Raw genomic sequence first — 18513 nt, forward strand, 5'->3', positions numbered from 1 at the left:
TTTCCTCTTTGTATTTTTATCTTTTTTTAAAGATTTTATTTGGTTTTTTTTTTTTTTTTTTTTTTTTTTTTGAGAGAGAGAGAGAGCATGTGAGTGAGAGAGCAGAAGCAGAGAGAGAAGCAGAGGGAGAGAAAAAAGCGGACTTGCAGACTCCCCGCTGAACATGTACCCACCCCCCCCACCCCCCCCTGCTGCAGGGCCCATCCCAGGACCCTGGGATCATGACCTAAGCCTAAGGCAGCCGCTTAACCAACTGAGCCACACAGGCGCCCCTGTATTTTTATTTTTATATTACAAATCTTTGGTATTCCTCTAGAAGTATCACCATCTCTAGTATGTTCAAAAATAAAAATGAGCAATTTTAATGCTTACGCAACGTCCACCGAATCTAATAAAAAAAACTCAACATTGTTTAACAGTTTTGTTTAACTCCGCTCCAAAGATGGAGATTATTTAATTGCAAAAACAGTCAGATGATTTCTTTTTTCCTTTGAAACAAGTGGTGCGTCATTGAATGGGAAACGCCATTTTATACTTTAAGGGAGCCCTTTGTGAGTTTTAAAAACAAACCTTGGGGAGAGGAAGAGACTCTTGGGTGCTGAGCTGTCAGTCCAGAGATAATAATAACACATGTTTTTGGAATACTGCTAGCTCAGAGATGTGATAACGTGTCAGAAGTAAACACCCCCCACTCATTCCCGTAGTTTTATTGCTTCTGGCGTGTTATGATTAGAGATGTGTGTGGCTTTAAAACTGAAAAGATTGAATTGCTTAACACGCTATGTATTGGAAAGCCTGGGCCAAATGGAAGCTTAATCAGCATTTTTCTTCCTTCTAAATGTAAATGGTATGATGCAGTGTCCTGTAAATGATGCTGTTTATCATATACTGTCAGACGATGCTGCTGAAAGATGCATTTCCATTTGTTTCCTTACTTGAGTTTGATTTGTAAAATCAGATTTAAACAGTGGATGAAATTGAATCTAAATTTCAAGGACAGACAACCTAATAATATTTAGCATAACTGGAACGAAGTCTAGAAATAGTTATTCTAACTCCAGCCTTGAGGATTTGAAAGAACAATGTGTCTTTATTTTTACTTTTAAAATAATTAGCCCAAGTGTAATGCATTTTATGGTAATTATAGTCATTAGCAATGAAACTTAACCTCAGCCAAAATATTCATGTTCACACTATAATTCGTATACTGAGCTACAAAAGACCTCTTTTTTCTTACATGTATATAATACCACAATTTTTAAAAGTGTGATAGAGATATTGCTTTGATTTATAAGTATTTTTATGATTATTATAGTTGTTTTATGTGATTTTTCAGTGACTGGGAAAGAACATCATAATCTACATAAAAAAAGTCACTGACTCCAAGTTTTGGCATTGACTTGAGGAAACCCCTCTTTGACTCAGTTCTTTCATACATATATGGATATACACATATAGAGAAGCCTCCAAGACCTAACATACTGTGATGAGTTTTACTTTATTCTGAATGCTAACTCATGAAATACTGATAATAACATTTGCCATTTACAGAATTTTACATTGCTAAACTCTACATTGTAGACGTTTTTAGGGCTTTGGGGAACAACAGTACTTTAAGTTCAGTACTGGCTTAGAAAAAAATAGTGCAATCAATCATTTATATAAATGTAATTTGCTAATAAAAACTTCAATGAAAACTTCAACATAATATGATATGTAATTAAAATATAGAAATGTAACTTTTCCCCAGTAACTCTTTCTCTCACAAAATCTATTTTTCTATATTTTTGAAAATTTTAGGAATCAAGGACTATGTTAACAGACATTTCCTTGATTTCTGTGTAGAAGCCAATATCAACATGGTTTTACATCACGCACTTTGAAATATGTTGTAGAAGCCTTGATAATGGATAAAATAGTGACGAACATATTTGAAGTACAGGTTATTCTACAATCACATATTAAGTGCCTACAATAATGCCAGACAACATAAAAGGGACTAAAAAAATTGAGAAGATTTATTTTTAGGAGCTAGTATTTTTGTAAGAGAGATACACATATAATTAGATAATTCTGCCACAAAATGATAAATGATACAATGAAAGGAAAAAGGCTTTGGGAATTTATAGGAAAGGAATGATGAATTCTGCTCGTAGGAATACAGAAAAATATTCTGTTTGTTGTCAGTGGAGCTAGATGTCAGGGATGAGTAGCAGTTTGTGAGATTAGGAAAAGAGGAAGAACATTGCAGAAGTTCTATAGAAATATAGTTCCATAACTATGGCTAAAAAAGGCTTGTCAGAGAAACTGAGCAATTTATTGTCTGGATATTGAGCCAGGTATATGGCAAATGTGGGAGGCAGTGGTCAAACATGAAGGGGATAAAGATGGCGAGGCAGGTTGAAATCTAAAGATAAAGAGTCTCTCTGGCATGTCATGCTGTATGTTAATTTATCTCCCATGAGTCCTTAGGATTTGGGAAAACTCTTCATGTAATGGACATTATGCATAAGTAGTAATGTATACATATGTGTGAGAAGTAATCTTGACAGAGTGCAGAACATTGACTACAATTTGATTACTCTAACCTGCATTCATTCAAAATTATTTAGAGTGAGTCTACTATGGGCTACTTATTGTACTAGGCAATAAGGTCGAGTTTTGAATATAATACACAAGTTATTTATTCAGATATTATGAAGGTAGAAAGTTCAGGTCCTACTAATGGAGAGAGTATATGTGTATATGGGTATGGGGGGGTGAAAAGAAAGTAGGAAATAAATTATGAGAAAAAAAATCAGAAATTTCTTTTGGAACATAGAATTTTTGACAATGAATGTATGATAGAAGAAGATGAAACAGTTGACTTAGGCATATGTTTAATGTATTTGTGTGACTCATGTAGAGATGTTCTAGAATTCAGTTTGGCCCAAGAAGATGAGAGGAGATAATTTAGATTTGGGAGTTAGTGTTATAGTGATTATGTGCTGAATTACAGGAATGGGAGGGAATCACTTTGGGGGAAAAATCATCAAAATGGTAAGAAATAGTGAAAAAAAAAGTTACAACAGAAGTCTAGGAAAGAGTTTGAGGAATATAAGGTATTCACTCTCAATTTAATTTGTGGAGATGCCAATGAGCAGTTAGACAGTTGGAGAAGGGACTAGAGAAACAAGATAGATTAAGGATCAAGGGTGTGTTGTGTTTTTGTTTTTACTTTTAATAGGAGAATTCAGCATGTTTTTTAGACAGAGAAGCCAGAGGAGATGGCAGCTGTTGAAAAGAGAGGGTGTAATGAACTGGGCAAGGTCTCAGAGGGAAGGCTAGAAAGAATAAAGTCCAAGGAAAAGGTTATCAGGAGTAGAAAGAAGGAAAATCACCTCTTCCTTGACAAAAGGAAGCATTTGGTATAGATTATCCTAGTGTCATTTTAATCTAAAATCATGGAACCATTACTGAGAGGAAAACAAATTACTTTCTCTTAAAATGCTCATAGGCTGCTGGCATTCTATTTCAGCTACATGATTAAATTCCACTTATAACAATGGGCATAGGCTATGGCTGTGCTGAGACCTTATACATGTTCTCCCAAATATAGTGATAACTTTTGAATAAAATAGAAATCCATATAAGGAGAGATTTCATTAGCTGCTAATGAGACTTTATGTACACACATCCCATACAACTTCAGAGTATATGATAACATTAATACAAATGGGAGTGTGGGAAAAATTTACAGTATGTTGATGTCATTTTGTGTCATCCAATGTAGAAATATCAGAGCTAGGAATCTGAGTCTGGCACTCAGGTGTTTATTTATTTATTTATTTATTTATTTGTTTATTTATTTTTAAAGATTTTATTTATTTATTTATTTGACAGAGAGAGGGACAGCCAGTGAGAGAGGGCGCACAAGCAGGGGGAGTGGGAGAGGAAGAAGCAGGCTGCCAGCAGAGCATGGAGCCCGATGTGGGGCTCGATCCCAGAACCCTGGGATCATGCCCTGAGCCGAAGGCAGACACTTGTCAACTGAGCCACCCAGATGCCCCACTCAGGTGTTTAATGAAAGTCTTGATTTCAAGAAAATTTGGGAAAAACTCTCCCAAATATTAATTACATTTTTTCAAGTGATTGCACTGAAAAATGGTTAGACATAGCTATAAGAACACAAACCTTGTAATATTATGAAAACAAAACTAAATTCACACAAATGGCAGAATTTTGATACTGATACAAGTCTGTGTGAACATTAGCCACTTTAATAATGGCTTCTATATAGATTTATTGCCCCTATTTGTCCTTATTTTGCCTTTCTTCCTTTATTATTTGTTTTATTTTATTGCATGCATTTTGTTGCCTAAGTTCATTTTTGAAACCAAATATATAAATGAATATAATAATATGTCAGTATCAGAGTTTTGCTTTCAATTTATGAATGCACAATGATTCACTTATTCATTCTAATGAAAATAAAGATTTGGGTTTTTCTAAGATTATAAATAATGCTGCTAAGAATATTTTGTCCATACATCATGTGTACATAAACGTACTTTTGGTATTCGTGATATCAACATCAGTGGAAATTTCTACACTGCTTTTAAAAGCAGATATACCACCTACAGAGTGTGAGTATCCCTAATATTCCTAGGGCAAGCACTAAGGTCAGGAAGGTCCTTTTGACATAGTAAATTGGGCATTCTCCCCTCCAAGAACAAGAAGTTCTATTTCTCCAACACCTGAGAACATATTGAGCAATAATGTCCAAAAAGGTCAGACTCTTCAAATCTCTATCAATGAATGCAGGTTAGAGTAATCAAACCAGCACTGAGGAGAAATGCCAGTTGGAAACCAGTAATTCTACTATCCCTGGAAGAGTGATACCTATCAAACAAAATAAATTGCCTGGGAAGCATAAGGAAATAGAAACTAAGAATTGCACTGAATGGATATTATGCATCTTGTTTGTAATGCTTTTAACAGCCTGCTGTAGCCAGTAAAAAAGCCAGAGGGCTCATGGGAGATGACTGTGGGCTACTGATAACTGAACAAGGTACTGCTTCCTATTGATACGGCTATGCCCAACATTGCCACCATCTTAGATACCTTGGCCATGGTCCTAGGAGTGTACCATGCCATAGTGGACTTATCAAAAAAAAAAAAAAATTCTTTTCAGTATACCTCTGGCCACCGAGTCACAGATCAGTTTGCCTGCAAGTGGGAGGGGCAACAATGGATCTTTCAAGTGTTTCCCCAAGGTTACCTACACAACCCCATGATATATCATGGGATGATAGCCCAAGATCTGTTCTCCTTCCCCACATCAATATAATGTTTACGTGTGAAAACTTGTCTCTGCTGCAGGACACTCTGTAGACTTTGCTGGAACATCTGTGACTGAGAGGATGAGTGGTGGACTCAGAAAATGCAAGGCCCAGACACCACCAAGTTTCTGGAGTTATATGGCCAAGAGAATCAGGGCAACAAGCTGCCTTTGGGAAGGCAGAAATACTAGTAAAGCAGATTAAAGCTCTGGACATCTCCCAAGCAGGGCTGCCATTTGAGTTCTATGTATCTGTGACTCTGCAAGGTGTGGGTTGGGCACTGTGGCAGAGACAACAGAAGGAGAGAGTACCCTTAGGATTTCGGTCCCAACTCTCGAAGGGGGCAGGAACTCAATATATCCCCATAGAACAACAGCTCCTCACAGTGATACAGTGTGCTCCTCCAGGTAGAGCCTCTTACAAGGGAATAGCATGTCATGGTAAGAACTTTTCTTGCTAATCAAGGGGTGGATTGAGAATATGTTCCATTGATCTACGTCTGCCAGGGCTCAAAACTCCCACTTTGATTTAATGGCAAACCTATTTGCAGCTGAGAAGTTCTTTGTCCGCCAGCCAACTTCTCTAGAAATGTGGACATTACTAGGCCCTGTAGAGTATATAGATCCTCCAAATGCCCCCACGCCTATTCCTGTGGTGGCTTTTGTGGCTTGTAGAGAGGGAATGGGGAGAATTCCCGTTGATGCCTGGTATACAGATGGGCCTAGTCAGGGGAACAAGCCCACTTGGACTGTAGTGGCTATTCTACCCAACACTGATAACCTTTGGATGGAGACAGGAATGAATTGTAGCAGCCAGTGGGCTGAACTCAAGAGCAGCTTGGCTGGTGATCACTCATAAGCCCTGGCTGTTAACTCTTTGCACTGACAGGCTGTTCTAAAGGGGTTGACCCTATGGCTTGGAAAATGGAAAGCTGAGGTGTGGATGATCACAAATAAGCCCTTGTCAGGATATGTGGAAAAATATCTGGGTTCGCTTACAAGAGCCTGAAGCTGTCCTCACTGTCTTCCATGTCCTGACTCATAAAGTGCAGATACTCCCTGAAAATCAGGAAGCTGATACCCTAGGTCAGGTACCAGCCCTAGCAACTGACTTTTCAGGAGATACAGCCGATTGGGTGCACAGAAAGAGTGACCACTATAGTGCCTGAGAGGGATGGCATATTGCCAAGGATGCCAGATTGCCCTTAAAATGTAGTGACTTGATTAATGTAGTAAGATCATGAACTGTGTGTTCTAAACAACACTCTAGGTAACTGCCAAAGGAGTCTGAGGCCATACACAGGAGGAACTGGCAAATTGATCGTACTGGCCCCCGTCTTCCTAGCGAGGGTTCTAAGTATGCCTCGGTTTGTGTGGACACGTGTCTGACCTAACCCAAGCTTCTCCTATTGCCATACAAACCAGGCTGCCACCATTAGGGGACGAGAGAAGCTGAGTACCAACTACAGGTACCCCTGTTGAATAGTGATAGGGATCACGTTTCAGAGGTTATGATATGCAAGAGCAGGCAAAAGAACATGACATTGAATAGAGGTTCCATCTCCCGTATAACACACAAGCAGGAGGATTTGTAGAAAGAAAGAATGAAATATTAAAGTATCAGATTAAATTACTAACAACCACCTTGGCTTGGCTGACTATTAATTTATGATGTCCTAATGTTATATCATCTTTATTAGATCACAAGGACACAGATGCATATTCTGAATGATTCGACCCCAGCCTATGGGACTTAATAAATCAGTGGTTTGTGTCAGAGGGCTCATGGTGGGAAAAAATATTGGTACTTATTTTGGGGATCATTATCTTAATCTGTATTTTATCTTGCATGTGCTTATATTGTTGCTGTGGGATCTGCCTATGGTGCAGCTAGATAGTTGTCAAATGAACTACCTTCATGCTAACAAACCTGCTGACTGCCCAGGGTACATTGTCAAAGGTGGGGAGACATGTCAGATTGTAAGAGCTGGTCAGGAGAGGTACAGTATTGGAGGAGGTCATCAAGAGGATGTGATAGCTGGTTGACCCCTGAACTGGACCCAGTAATCAGAGGCTCTTTATTCCTTCCCCTATTCTTGGAATGTATGTTCTGCACTTTTTTTTTTAATTAACATCTAATGTATTATTTCTTTCAGGGTTACAGGTCTGTGATTCATCAGTCTTGCACAATTCACAGCACTCACCATAGCACATACCCTCCCCAATGTCCATCACCCCTTCCCACATTAGGAAATACTTCAGGTAACATCTTTAACAGAGTAGTGTGGTATTGAGACCGTCTCAACTATATATGTGCCTGAACCCTGTTAAGGCCTCTAAACTCTTAAGATGCTGGTAGGCAGATACAGAGAGCTACTCCTCTTGCCACCACCCAAGACAAGCCTGGATTGTAAATTTTTTGTCAACGCAACATGATCAAATCTTTTAGTAATTTTAAAGAGAAAGGAAAAGAGTTTTGTTTAAGCCCAAGTTAGGGCAGCTGCCTGGGATATACAATCTTCACCAAGAAGAGAGTGCTCCAGAAAAGGAACATGTGATGTAGGGTTATATATGTTGTTGTTGTTGTTTTCTATAAAGAGTTACAAACCATCATGCTGGAGGACATTCCAGAAAGTTGATCTTATGTTTTTATCTTATGTTTTTAGTATATGCAAGGCTTATGACTTTAATCTTATGAGAACCAGTGAAGTTTCTCTTATCATATGTTCAGAATGCTCCTTTTTGGGGGTGTCTAGGTCGTACCGTCTGTTAACAGGCAAACTCTTGGTTTCTGCTCAGGTCATGATCTCAGGGTCCTGAGATAGAGCCCTACCTGACAGTCTGTGCTCAGTGGGGAGTCTGCTTCTCTCCCTCTCCTCTGTCCAACCCCCACCCTCTCTCCCCTGCCAAATAAATTTAAAAATCTTAAAAAAAAGAAGAGAGAGAGAGAATGCTCCTTTTTGGTTATTTATTTATTTATTTATTTATAACAAAGCGGACGTGTGCCTAGGGCAGAACTAGAGCCCGTATTTTGAGGTTTTGCCAGTCATTCTGACCTTGATAGATGTTAAAGCATAGCCTCCTTAGGAGCCCAGAAGCAGAGCCCCAAACATTAAAAGTTGAAAATTTCCTCTTGCCCATCTGGAATGGTCTACCTCTTCAGTCTCTCCTTGCCCTGTCATATACATGGGCCAGATTTGAATTCACTCTGGGGAAACACCAGAGCTGCAAACCAACAGACTCCACTGGATCAAAGCTGTACTCCGCATGCTTTACTTCTTCACCCTGATGATGTTGTAAACACAGTATGGAAAGAAGCAGCTTGACTAGAGGATTGTAAAAGGCTTTACAGCAGTGGTTCTGCCTTAATATTGTAATACTTACACGTCTTTAGTCTTGCCTCAATAATCTTTGCCAGGGTAAGGCAGTCTCCATGAAAACTGCTGCATTCAATGACTGCTTTGTTAATTTGTAACATTTGGGGCCATCCCAGGTGTGAACGGAAAACCCTTCACTCAATCCAGTGTCAGAAGTAACAATTGAAAGATCTCCAGCAACTGCCCATTACATACGGCCGTTGAAAGTGAAGGAGGAAAAGCGTAGGCGCAAAGGGCGGCAGGACTCTGTGTCTGGCAGCGTTTCTGCCGGGAGGGGTCCGGAGCCACGCGGGACATCTCGCGGCTGCCTTCCCCCTGTCCCGCGAGAGGTCGTCCAGCAGGAAGTCAGGACACTTCCGGCTTCTCGCCGCCACAACTTTCTGTGGAGAATCTGAATAGCCTGAAGTGATGAAATTCCCCAGGTTCCCGTTTAATGGTCTCCAGTGCAAATGCCTTTTCACCGAGATTTGAAGGTAAGCCATGCGTGCCTATTCAGAGTTTCAGTTAATATTTTCATTCGCGCTTTTAATGAAGGAAAGCCTCTGCTCCTTGAGGGTTAATTCCGGCATGCCTGGAATTAGTCTGAGCTGTTTTGCTGAAGTAAGATATGTACCAAGACTGTATTGACTCCAGACAAGGCATGACTTGTACTGATTAATAGAGTTGCTTTTCAACTGCGGGGCCAAGATGAGTTTCTGCTTAATTGCACCGGCTTATGAAAATTGTTTGTTAACAGCGAGGTGATGGTTTACACCTGGTTTAGGTGACCTTCCCCCACCCTGACTCTGCCACTGGGGCTGGGTTCCTTCACAATACTATGCTTACATTAGGTCCCCTGGTCTGAGGTACTCTGTACCTATCTTGGTGGTTCGTGATTTGAGGGGAAGTACATCCACTACAACCCTGCAGATGGAGGATAGTAAGACCTAGCTTGTGGCTTCTGATCTGTGCTGTGAGCAGCCTTTGAAATGAAGTTCCTACTTCAATGCCGCTACCATTTTGTATTCTTTTTTTGCAATAACCTGTAGATTCTTAAGCTTTGGTAATTGCAAGTCCTATGATTGAAACTTGCCTCACTGCCACAATTAGTGAAGCCTCCACCAAGAAAAGCAGAGAAGAAAACAAATAAGCAAAGCAAAACAAAACAGAACGGAAGAAACGGGGAGTGCAAAGAGAAGAAAACAAAAAGGCAAGAAAACCGTAACCCATATCCTCAAGAAGAAAGGGAAGGTGTTTATTGCATCCAAAGCAATAGACTTGGAGGCTATTTGAAAAAACATAAAAAAAAAAAAAAACACAACAAATTCTAGAAAGTTTAGAAGATAAAGTAGGGGAAATCTGAAAAGCAGGAAAGAAGGAAACGAGATGAAACATAGTAGAGAAAGATCCAGGTGTTTAAATATTTTCTAATAGAAGTTCTAGGATGTTGGAGAAAAATGGAAGGGGAGAAAATTAACAATTCACAAAAATCCCAAGAAAGAAAAAGGCAATCTCCACTGTACCAGCCCAATGAATTAAAAGTCTCAACTAAAGAGGAGGGGAAAGATGGCGGAGGAGTAGGGGTTCCCTTTTTAGGCTGGTCCCCTGAGTCAAGCTGGATATGTATGAGATCAGCCTGAATACCCACGGAATCAGCCTGAGACGCAGGAAGATACATCTGGATCTCTACAAACGAACATCTCCAGCGCTGAGTATTGAGGTACGAAGTGGGGAGCCGTGAAACCGCGCACAGATATCGGAAGATAAACAGAAGGGGGAGGGAGCTGCAGTGCTCGGGCACCGGGAAGCAGTAGCCACCTGAACTGGGGAGCAGCCAGACTTGTGGACGGGCACCCTCGAGAGAGTTGACTGAGACTGTGAGTCTGGGAACGCGTATGTGACCAGACTGACAACTGGAGCTCCGGAGCACACACTTGAACTAGACTGAAACCGAGAGCTTGGGAGCGGGCGCGCGACCAGACTGAAAACTGGCGCTTGGGAGTGCGCGCGAACCGCACTGAAACAGAGAGCTCGGGAGCGCACGAGGGAACCGGGGCTGCTTCTGGTGTTAGAAACACAAAGGACAGAGACGTGCGGGCCCTGGAAGTGAGGGCTGAGACACCGGCTGTGGGGTGTGTAACCCTGGACGCTGCAGGGTTTTTAGCAGCACCAACAGAAACAGAATTAGAGAGGCCAAGAGAGCTCAGTGGAGAGCAACTGCAATCTCTCTGTTCTGAGACAGAGGCTGGGATACCGCCACTGCTGCTCTGACTCTCAGAAGAGCCACAGAAAACTTCCAGGTAAAGCCACCAGAGAACAAAAGCCCGGAAATACCAGCTCACATTGTGCCAATGCCCATCCCCCCTTGCAGGGGATAGGGAGACTCTACCCAAACAGGGTTGCCTGAAAATCAGCGTGGAAGGCCCCTCCCCCAAAGAAGCCAACATCCCTAAGGTCCCTATAAAACAAGTGCACATTGCCTGGATCCTGGTCAATAATTTGGGCTCTGGGCAACCCCGCAACCTTTCCTCATCAGAATGACGAGAAGGAGAAATCCCCCCCAGCAAAGAAAAGATAATGAGAGAGCGAATCTGGCAGACATAAAAAATGCTATGAATCAAATGCAGTTAAAACTAGATGCTCTGATGGCCAGGGTAAATGAGGCAGAAGATGAATTAGTGAATTGGAGGATGTGATGGTAGAAGAGGAAGTTAAAACAGAAACTTGACTCAAAAAAATCCAATCTCAAGAATGTAGATTATGGGAGATTACTGACTCAATGAAATGTTCCAATGTCAGAATCATTGGCATCCCTGAGGGGGTGGAGAAAAACAGAGGTCTAGAAGAGATATTCCAACAAGTTGTAGCTGAAAACTTCCCTAATTTAGCAAAGGAAATAAACATTTGTGTCCAAGAGGCAGAGAGGACCCCTCCCAAGGTCAACCACAACAAACCTATGCCACGTCATGTCATAGGGCAATTCGCAAATATTAGATCCAAGGATACAGTATTGAAAGCGGCCAGGGCAAAGAAATTTCTCACGTACAGAGGCAAAAATATCAGAATAATGTCAGACCTGTCTACAAAGACCTGGAATGAGAGGAAGGGTTGGCAGGACATTTTTAAAGCTCTATCTGAGAAAAACATGCAGCCAAGGATCCTTTATCCAGCAAGGATGTCATTCAGAATTGATGGAGAGATAAGGACCTTCCAGGATCGCCAGACAGTGACCAAATTCGTAACCATGAAACCACCCCTACAGGAGATATTAAGGGGGGTTCTATAAAAGTAAAAAAGGCCCCAAGAGTGATACAGAACAGAAATTTACAATCTGTAGAAACAAAGACTTTACTGGCAACATGACATCATTAAAATCATATCTCTCAATAATCACTCTTAATGTGAATGGCCTAAACGCTCCCATAATGCCACAGGGTTGCAGATTGGATAAAAAGAGATGACCCATCCATTTGCTGTCTACAAGAGACTCATCTTGAACCTAAAGATAGATCCAGACTGAAAGTGAAGGGATGGAAAACCATTTTTCATGCCAGTGGAACTCAAAAGAAAGCTGGGGTAGCAATTCTCATATCAGACAGATTAGATTTTAAACTAAAGATGGTTAGAGATACAGAAGGACACTATATTATTCTTAAAGGATATATCCAACAAGTGGATATGACAATTAAAAATATCTATGCCCCCAACAGGGGAGCAGCAAGATACATAAGCCAACTCTTAACCAGAATAAAGAGACATAAAGATAAAAATACATTAATAGTAGGGGACCTCAACACTCCACTCTCAGCAGTAGACAGATCACCTAAGCAGAAAATCAACAAAGAAACAAGAGCTTTGAATGACGTACTAGACCAGATGGACCTCATAGATATATATATATATAGCACACTACACCCCAGAACAACAGAATACTCATTCTTTTTGAATGCACATGGAACTTTCTCCAGAATAGGTCATATACTGGGTCAAAAAACAGGTCTCAACTGATACCAAAAGACTGAAATTATTCCCTGCATATTCTCAGACCACAATGCTTTGAAATTGGAACTCAATCACAAGGAAAAATTTGGAAGAAACTCAAACACTTGGAAACTAAGAACCATCCTGCTCAATAATGATTGGATAAACCAGGAAATCAAAAATCAATTTAAACAATTTATGGAGACCAATGAGAATGAAAACACAATGGTCCAAAACCTATGGGACACTGCAAAGGCAGTCCTAAGGGGAAAACACTTAGCCATCCAAGCCTCACTCAAAAGAATAGAAAAATCTAAAATGCAGTTTTTATATTCTCACCTCAAGAAGCTGGAGCTGGAACAGAAGAACAGGCCTAACCCAAGCACGAGAAAGCAGTTGATCAAGATTACAGCAGAGATCAATGAATTAGAAATCAGGAGCACAGTGGAGCAGATCAACAGAACTAGAACCTGGTTCTTTGAAAAAAGAAAAAAGATTGATAATCCACTGGCAAGACTTATTCAAAAGAATAGAGAAAGGACCCAAATTAATAAAATTATGAAGGAAAAGGGAGAGTTCACAACCAACACCAATGAAATAGGAAGGATTATTAGAAACTTTTATCAACAGCTTTATGCCAATAAATTAAACAACCTGGAAGAAATGGATGCCTTCCTGGAAACCTATAAACTACCAAGACTGAAAGAGGAAGAAATCGATTTTTTAAACAGACCGATTAATTATGAAGAGACTGAAGCAGTGATCAAAAACCTCCCAAAAAACAAGAGTCCAGGGACGGACAGATTTCCCCGGGGAATTCTCCCAAACATTCAAAAAAGAAATAATACCTATTCTCCTGAAGCTGTTTCAAAAAACAGAAACAGAAGGAAAACTACCAAACTCATTCTATGAGGCCAGTATTACCTTGATCCCCAAACCAGGCAAAGACCTCATCAAAAAGGAGAATTACAGACCAATATCCCTGATGAATATGGACACCAAAATTCTCAACAAGATCCTAGCTAATAGGATCCAACAGTACATTAAAAGGATTATCCATCATGACCAAGTGGGATTCATCCCTGGGATGCAAGGGTGGTCCAACATTCACAAGTTGATCAGTATGATAGATCATATCAACAAGAAAAGAGTCAAGAACAATATGACCCTCTCAATTGATGCAGAAAAAGCATTTGACAAAATACAGCATCCTTTCCTGATTAAAACACTTCAGAGTGTAGGGATAGAGGGTACATTCCTCAATTTCATAAAAACCATCTATGAAAAGCCTACAGCAAATATCATTCTCAATGGGGGAAAAGCTGGAAGCCTTTCCCTTAAGATCAGGAACACGACAACGATGCCCACTCTTGCCATTATTTTTCAACATAGTACTAGAAGTCCTTGCAACAGCAATCAGACAACAAAAAGGGATAAAATGTATCCAAATCGGCAAAGAAGAAGTCAACTTTCTCTCTTCGCAGATGACATGATACTCTATATGGAAAACCCAAAAGACTCCACCCCCAAACTACTAGAAGTTATAGAGCAATTCAGTAATGTGGCGGGATACAAAATCAATGCTCAGAAATCAGTTGCATTTCTATACATGAACAATGACTGAAGAAAGAGAAATTAGGGAATCCATTCCATTTACAATAGCACCAAAAATCATACGTTACCTTGGAATTAACTTAACCAGAGACATAAAGGATCTATATTCTAGAAACTACAAATCACTCTTGAAAGACATTGAAGAAGATACAAAAAGGTGGAAAAATATTCCATGCTCATGGATCAGAAGAATTAACATAGTTAAAATGTCTGTGCTACCCAGAGCAATCTACACTTTCAATATCATCCCAATCAAAATACCAATGACATTTTTCAAAGAACTGGAACAAACAGCCCTTTAATTTGTGTGGAACCAGAAAAGGCCCCGAATCGCCAAGGAATTGTTGAAAAGGAAAAACAGCTGGGGGCATCACAATGCCAGATTTCAAGCTATACTACAAAGCTGTGATCACAAAGACAGCATGGTACTGACACAAAAACAGACACATAGACCAATGGAACAGAATAGAGAGCCCAGAAATGGACCCTCGGCTCTTTGGGCAACTAATCTTTGACAAAGCTGGAAAAAACATCCAGTGGAAAAAAGATAGTCTCTTCAATAAAAGGTGCTGGGAAAATTGGACAGCTACATGCAAAAGAATGAAACTTGACCACTCTCTCACACCATACACAAAGATAAACTCCAAATGGATGAAAGACCTTGATGTGAGACAGGAATCCATCAAAATCCTAGAGGATAACATAGGCGACAACCTATTTGACATCGGCCGCAGCAACTTTTTTCATGACACATCCCCAAATGCAAGAGAAACAAAAGATAAAATGAACTTGTGGGACTTCATCAAGATCAAAAGCTTCTGCACAGCCAAGGAAACAGTCAAAAAAACTAAGAGGCAGCCCAGGGAATGGGAGAAGATATTTGCAAATGACACTACAAATAAAAGACTGGTATCCAAGATCTACAAAGAACTTCTCAAACTCAATACACAAGAAACAATCAAAAAATGGGCAAAAGATATGAATACTTTTCCAATGAAGACATACAAATGGCTAACAGACACATGAAAAAAATGTTCAAAATCATTAGCCATCAGGGAAATTCAGATCAAAACCACCTTGAGATACCACCTTACAACAATTAGAATGGAAAAAAGTGGACAAGGCAGGAAACAACAAATGTTGGAGAGGATGTGGAGAAAGGGAATCCCTCTTTCATTGTTGGTGGGAATGCAAGTTGGTACAGCCACTCTGGAAGACAGTGTGGAGCTCCCTTAAAAAGTTAAAAATTGAGCTACCTTATGATCCAGCAATTGCACTACTGGGTATTTACCCCAAAGATACAGACGTAGTGAAGAGAAGGGCCATATGCACCCCAGTGTTCACAGCAGCATTGTCCACAATCGCTAAATCGTGGAAGGAGCTGAGATGCCCTTCAACAGATGACTGGATTAAGAAGATGTGGTCCATATATACAATGGAATATTACTCAGCCATCCAAAAGAATGATTTCTCAACATTTGCTGCAACATGGACAGGACTGGAGGAGATAATGCTAAGTGAAATAAGTCAAGCAGAGAAAGACAATTATCATATGGTTTCACTCGTTTATGGAACAAAAGAAGTAGGAAGATCGGTAGGAGAAGAAAGGGAAGAAGAAAGGGTGGGGGTAAACAGAAGTGGGAATAAACCATGAGAGACTATGGACTCTGGGAAACAAACTGAGGCCTTCAGAGGGAAGAGGGGTGGGGGAATGGGATACGCTGGTGATGGGTATTAAGGAGGGCATGTATTGCATGGTGCACTGAGTGTTATACGCAAGTAATGAATCATGGAACTTTACATCAAAAACTAGGGATGTACTGTAAGGTGACTAACATAATATAATAAAAAATATTATTAAATTAAAAAAAGTCTCAACTAAGTTATACTTTATCATGCCATTTTGTAACACCAGAAATAGAAATAAAAAGAAGAGATTTCAGAGAAAAAAGAAAACATGCTAAAAAACAGGATTGTGTGATATAGAATTCCACCAACGCAGAGAAAAATCAAGTATCTCTGGAGAAATTTAAAAAAAAAAATTTACAAAGAACGATTTAAAACTTAGAAAATTACAAAATTACAACAATTTCAAAATATATCTATATTTGTAAGTCATGGTCATAAACATATGACTTCAAAAATGTATCAAGATTTTTTTTCATTATACGGAACCAAGGGATTATATAATGTGTGTGTGTGTGTGTGTGTGTGTGTGTGTGCGCGTGCGTGCACGTGCATATGCACATGCATTTGTGGAATACTTCAGAAATTTGCACGTTGTCCTAGTGCAGGAGACATGCTAAACCTCTCTGTATCATTCTAATTTTAGTATGTGTGCTACTGAAATGAGTATAACTATAGGATTGTGGTTAATATGAATACTAATAATTAAAAAATGGTCATATATTTTTTTTAAGTGTTACAAATAGTGGTCACATATTCTTCACTTTACTTCAATAGTAGAGACAACAAAGTTTCTAAATCACTATCCTCTGGTGGACCTGAGGACACTAGAAAATAAAATGTTGGTGTATTGACAATTATTTAAGTGTTAGATGTTTTTAAAAAATATTAGACTTTTTCATTTTTAAAAAGGTCAATAGTGGAAACGTATCAATTTGAAACACATGATAGTGACTGAATATTGTTCTTGATAATCATGGGTTTCTGTATAACACTGAAATACAACCACTGAAGAACAGTCATCAAGGGAAGGGGAGCTTTAAAAAGATACTTATTATTGTATCATTTGATTAATTCCTGTGTTATGTAGTCTGGGTATCAGTGTGCCAGAAAATTTAGCCTATACATTTCCAAAAGATATTTTCTAAAGGTATTACTAATATTCTGTTTTTTATTACTTCTCAAAGGAAGTCATCTCTTTCTCCCCCCCCTTATATTGAATATGTATATTGATAGCAGGAGATAAAGAAGATAAATATATTTTCTTGACATTAAAATGAAGAGACTTTCATAAACAATGTGTATCTATGGCTGTAGTGCTTATGTGCGTGCCTATGTATGTGTTAACTTCATCAGGTTTTAATCCTTAACTGTACTATTGGAGATTACTGAGCACAGGCTTTCTATTTATAATCTCATAGTAGTGATTTTTGAAGGAGGAATAATCTTTGTTGTGTTATTTACTGCATGCAGTGTGGCTTAGTAAATAAATTGCACACAGATACGGTTTATTGTATGAAGGAGAATCTGTAGAGCAAAGAAGACTTGCACTTGTGTGCTCAGCACTAATCCCTCATGCTTTTTGTATTTGTGCCAAAGTACTTTCGGTAATATTAATTGAGAGGAGCCACATGGTGTTTTAAATAGAGTCATGGGAATTTGTCCTATTATACAACTGGGTAACTATACAAAACATCCATCAGTACTGACCACACCATCAAATATTGCATCGTGGCGTCAGCCCAAGACATTACATTTATCTAATCATTGACTTTACATTTACCTCAGTCTATTTCATGACAAGAAATGAAATGCTTGCTGCAAAATTACATTTCCAGCAATTTCTGATAAAGGAAGGAGATGAACTTTGAATAAAGCAATTGTTTTCTAAATGGATTTTTAAGACATGGTGTATTGGGTCTTGAGTTCATTGATTTGTACTGGACCAAGAGACAGGTTGAAAGAGGACATCTGTCCATTGGAGAGAGTTAGAAGGAGATTGCTTGTTCCCTGAATCAAAGGCCCCAAACCAAACTGAAAAACCTGCTCACAGAACAAATTTCTTTTGATTCCTTAAAATTTCAAAAATCTTATAAGCACGAGGATATCTTATATCTTTTAGGTAATTTTAAAGAGAAAAATACAGTAGTTCAGTAGATGGTCAAAGAGTTGGAAATGGGATATAGGACCTTTCACCCCTGGGTTACCATTTGATGAATGCCACACAGCTTTAATATCATAATTCTTTTTATTGTGTTGCACTATGGTCGTTTAAGGAATAGTCTAAGATTTTCATCAAGGTAAGAACCCTTGGATCCCCAGATTCCCAGATAGAAGGATTTCTGAACCTCGAAAAAAGCTATATAGTTGTTTGAGAGAATACATTTACTTACAATAAACCACCAGAATAAAAGGATAAGTTTTCTCCAGCTAAGTATCTAATTTTTATTATGAAGCATGCAGATATAAAGCCTTTAATTGCCTCAGCCCCAGCTAAAATAACTACAGATACTCTTTCCATTCACTAAATCAAATCCAGTTTTTTAAGTGCCACTA

The 18513-nt window shown here is 39.3% G+C and overlaps 1 non-coding gene across 1 annotated transcript; it reads right to left on the reverse strand.

Annotated features, from left to right (window-relative positions):
* Window positions 1–16520: 16520 nt before the first annotated feature.
* On the reverse strand, window positions 16521–16627 carry LOC113266239 (U6 spliceosomal RNA). Its single transcript, XR_003320325.1, has one exon. It is a non-coding gene; the product is annotated as a U6 spliceosomal RNA (small nuclear RNA).
* Window positions 16628–18513: the final 1886 nt, after the last annotated feature.

Source organism: Ursus arctos, unplaced genomic scaffold (genome assembly GCF_023065955.2).
Source record: "Ursus arctos isolate Adak ecotype North America unplaced genomic scaffold, UrsArc2.0 scaffold_37, whole genome shotgun sequence".
NCBI lineage: Eukaryota > Metazoa > Chordata > Mammalia > Carnivora > Ursidae > Ursus > Ursus arctos.